This window comes from Sarcophilus harrisii, chromosome 3, assembly GCF_902635505.1.
Source record: "Sarcophilus harrisii chromosome 3, mSarHar1.11, whole genome shotgun sequence".
In the NCBI taxonomy this organism is placed as follows: domain Eukaryota; kingdom Metazoa; phylum Chordata; class Mammalia; order Dasyuromorphia; family Dasyuridae; genus Sarcophilus; species Sarcophilus harrisii.
The window spans coordinates 386,725,036-386,729,911 of NC_045428.1; the positions used below are offsets into that span (position 1 = coordinate 386,725,036).

Here is a 4,876-nt window from a genome sequence, read left to right on the forward strand (position 1 = left end):
CACATTTCTCATTTCTTTCCCCGATTTTTTTCTTCCTCTCTTATTTGCTCTTTTGTAGGGAAGGGGTGAAGTTATAAGTTCATTTAATTACTCCAGAATTCAAATTGTATTAGTGAAAAGTGAACAACAAAAGTGAAAGTCCTACAGAACAGGCACACTTGGAATGCAAAAGCAGTCTTTTCCTTCCTATCCTGAAATGTAAGTACCAAGATTTTCTTGTGACCAATCTAAGCATTTATTGAGTATCCCACCCATCTCCTTCCATCTTCCCATCCATTACTTAAAATTTGACCAGTCTCTGACTTGACAATCTGTACTCCAATCCAGGCTGTTTTAAAATTATTTTTATTTTTTTTATTTTGTTTTCATAATAGCTTTTTATTTACAAATTATATGTATGGGTAATTTTACAGCATTGACAATTGCCAAACCTTTTGTTCCAATTTTTCCCCTCCTTCCCCCACCCCCTCCCCTAAAGGGTAGGATGACCAGAGATGTTAAACATATTAAAGTTTATTGCAGGATACAAAATAAACCCAAATAAATCATCAGCATTCTTATATATCACTAATAAAACCCAACAGTTAGAGTTACAAAGAGAAATTCCATTTAAAGTAATTACTGATTGTATAAAATATTTAGGAATCTATCTGCCAAGGGAAAATCAGAAATTTTATGAGCAAAACTACAAAACATTTTACACACAAATTAAGTCTGATCTAACCAACTGGAAAAACATTAAATGCTCTTGGATAGGGCAAGCAAATATAATAAAGATGACAATTTATTTAGCACTATACCAATCAGACTCCCAAAAAACTATTTTGAAGACCTAGAAAAAATAACAACAAAGTTCACATGGAAAACCAAAGTTCAAGAATTTCAAGGGAATTAATGAAAAAAAATCAAATAAAGATTACCTAGCTGTACCAGATCTAAAATTATATCATAAAGCAGCGGTTACTAAAACCATTTGGTATTGGCTAAGAAATAGACTAGTTGATCAATGGAATAGGTTAGGTTCAAAGGACAAAACAGCCAATAACTTTAATAATCTAGTGTTTGACAAACCCAAAGACCCCAGTTTTGGGGATAAGAATGCATTATTTGACAAAAATTCCTGGGAAAATTGGAAATTAGTATGGCAGAAATTAGGCATGGACCCACACTTAACACTGTACACCAAGATAAGGTCCAAATAGGTTCATGACCTAGGCATAAAGAATGAGATTATAAATAAATTGGAAGAGAATAGGATAGTTTACCTCTCAGATCTGTGGGAAGAGGAAGGAATTTATGACCAAAGAAGAACTAGAGATCACTATTGTCTACAAAATAGAAAATTTTGATTATATCAAATTGAAAAGTTTTTGTACAAACAAAATTAATGCAGGCAAGATTAGAAGGGAAACAATAAACCGGAAAAACATTTTTACAATTAAAGGTTCTGATAAAGGCCTCATTTCTAAAATATATAGAGAATTGACTCTAATTTATAAGAAATCAAGCCATTCTCCAATTGATAAATGGTCAAAGGATATGAACAGACAATTCTCAGATGAAGAAATTAAAATTATTTCTAGCCATATAAAAATATGCTCCGAATCATTATTAATCAGAGAAATGCAAATTAAGACAACTCTGAGATACCACTACACACCTGTCAGATGGGCTAAAACGACAGGGAAAGATTATGTGGAAAGTTGGAGGGCATATGGGAAAACAGGGACACTGATACATTGTTGGTGGAACTGTGAACACATCCAACCATTCTGGAGAGCAATTTGGAACTATGTTCAAAAAGTTATCAAACTATGCATACCCTTTGATCCAGCAGTATTTCTACTGTGCTTATACCCCAAAGAGATACTAAAGAAAGTAAAGGGACCTCTATGTGCCAAAATGTTTATGGCAGCCCTCTTTGTAGTGGCTAGAAGCTGGAAAATGAATGGATGCCCATCAATTGGAGAATGGTTGAGTAAATTGTAATATACGAATGTTATGGAATATTATTTTTTTGTAAGAAATGACCAACAGGATGATTTCAGAAAGGCTTGGAGAGACTTACATGAACTGATACTAAGTGAAATGAGCAGAGCCAGGAGATCATTATATACTTCAACAACAACACTATATGATGATCAATTCTGATGGGTCTGGCCATCTTCAGCAATAGGATGAACCAAATCAGTTGCAATGAAGCAGTAATTAACTGAATCACCTATTCCCAGAGAAAGAACTCTGGGAGAGGACTAAGAACCATTACATTGAATTCCCAATCCCTATATTTTTGCCTGCCTGCATTTTGGATTTCCTTCACAGGCTAATTATATGCTATTTCAGAGTCTGATTCTTTTTGTACAGCAAAATAACAACTTGGTCATGTATACTTATGGTGCATCTAATTTATACTTTAATATATTTTTCTTTGTTTTTTTGTTTTATTTTTTAAATAATTTTTTATTGACAGAACCCATGCCAGGGTAATTTTTTGCAACATTATCCCTTGCACTCACTTCTGTTCTGATTTTTCCCCGCCCTCCCTCCACCCCCTCCCCCAGATGGCAAGCAGTTTTATACATGTTAAATAGGTTACAGTATATCTTAGATACAATATGTGGGTGCAGAACCGAACAGTTCTCTTTTTTTTTTAGGTTCACTAAATTTATTTTAAAAATTATAAAACATTTCTTACAAAAGAGCATTGCATTCTGCACACTGCTCTGAATGGATGCCAGGGACATGTGGACTATTGTTACTATTTCTCCCTTGTCCCACCCCCCCAAAAAAAATTACAGTGACCACAAAGCAAGGTGTTCACAATAGTTACAGGAGGGGAAAATTATTATTATTATTATTATTATTATTATTATTATTATTTTACCACCAACAATGAACAAAAATAAAATTCACTCTCTCTGCTGCTGTTTCAAAATTTCAATGTTAGTTTTACGCACCCTTCCCCGCCCCCTGTTTGTAAGGAACTAAAACATTACATCTGGTGAACAACAAAGATTTCACTACACCTCAAATACAGAACACTTATGAAGCAGAGGAATGTTGGCTTTTTAAACAGAAGCAGATAAAAAAAAAAAGATGCAGGACTCCTTCAGTTCTTCACTAGTCTTAGAAAAACTTTCCAGAATACTGCTTCACACTATAAAAAAGAAAAAAAAATATCTTGCATTAGAATTCTTCAACATCTGCACACTGCTTCACACTGTTTTGCAGTAAATACTATGCATTCTGTATCTGGTCCTGTGTTCCTGTAATTGTTATAATTCGATCCTCAGATCCTTCCAAAGGCTCATCAATTTTGATTGATGCTCCAGATTCATGACGTAATTGTTTGATTCGCTGACCACCTTTGCCAATAATAGATCCAGCCAAATCTTTGGGAATAGTTACTTGTGTTGTATTAATGGGTCCACCAAGATCACTGTATGAGCCACGGCCCCCTGCATAGGAATAATCATATCCAGAACCACCCGTAAACTCATGGTACTCAACCTTTGGTTCATAAGCCATCTGCCATTCGGAAGGACTCCAAGTATCTATTGCAGAGTCCCAAGTCTCATCAGCACTAAAAGCAACCATGCCATCTTCATGGTCACCAGGTCTTCCTCTTCTGTCATAAGCCATAAGATTGCCTCCTCTAGGTGGTGGTGGTGGTGGAAGAGGAAGATTTCGAGCTCTGCTACCACCCCTGCCACCACGTCCAGGAGGAGGTGAGGGGGGTCCTCTTCGAGGGCTCATGTCATCATAATCTCTTCTAGATGGGGGCATAGGACTCCCACCACGGCCTGGGGGCATTCTGTCAAAGCCTCCCCTTCCCCGCATGGGAAATCCTACAGGGCGTCCTCTTCGATCATCAAACATCATTGTGAAACCACCATAGTCATAGGTTTCATCATAGAAATTGGGATCATAGGGTTGTGCACGTCCTTTGATAGGAGACTCAGATATAAGATCCAGTATGATCTTGCACTCCACAACCCTATCAGGATTTCCATCGATAAGAACAACTCGATTCGTTGAAGTTGAATGAGGACAGCATTCCTGGAAAAGCTTGATAGTTGTCTGGGTGTTCTCTCGAAGTTCTTTGATTTTGCACCTTTGACCCCAATAATTCCTCCTGCCAGACTCTGGTGAATCAACAATCTCAACTCGCAGTCAAAGTCGCTTCCTTTATAGTGTTGATAATTTAAGCATTCCACAGCACCAGATTCGAGTGGGAGCTGGCTGGTTGCAGTGGGTGATGTCAACTGCAGGCCCTCTTCCAAGGTAGGGATGATTTTCTTCAGAATTTCTCCAATTGTTTCAATATCTGCACTGATACTCCATACGCTCGGAGGCACTGCTGTGTGGGACTGAAACACTGGCATTGTAGTCTGTAAGAAGAGCTTTGATATTTTTGCCTCCTTTCCCAATCACTGCTCCAGCATTCTTGCTATGAAGCGAAATGCGCAGTTCAACCATCTCATCAGTGTTTCTAGATCTTTTAAAGGCCTGCTCCTCCTGCATATCTTCAGCAGGGCATTTACAAAATTCACCATTAATTTCAGTATTGGGGAAGGTTTCTTCTGGTCGCTCAGTCTCCATTTTCTCAGATTAAATGGGTAAACAATCAGTATTATGTATCCTTTCAGGGCAGAACTGAAGTGTTCTGGGTGGGATCAACAACTGACACCCCAGTGCTGCAGTAGCCTCACAAGGCTGCCTTCTCTTCTACACTGCCACTGCCCCAGTCAGTCCGAGCTAAACCCGAACAGTTCTCTTGTTGCACAGGGAAAACTGGATTCAGAAAGTATAAATAACCCAAGAAGAAAAAGAAAAAGGCAAGCAGTTTACATTCAATACCAAGTGTTGTTCTTTC

At 37.7% G+C, this 4,876-nt stretch overlaps 1 pseudogene; it reads right to left on the reverse strand.

Moving 5' to 3' along the window:
* Positions 1-3,171: 3,171 nt before the first annotated feature.
* LOC100914564 lies at positions 3,172-4,631 on the reverse strand (annotated as a pseudogene).
* Between the last annotated feature and the right edge of the window lie 245 nt (positions 4,632-4,876).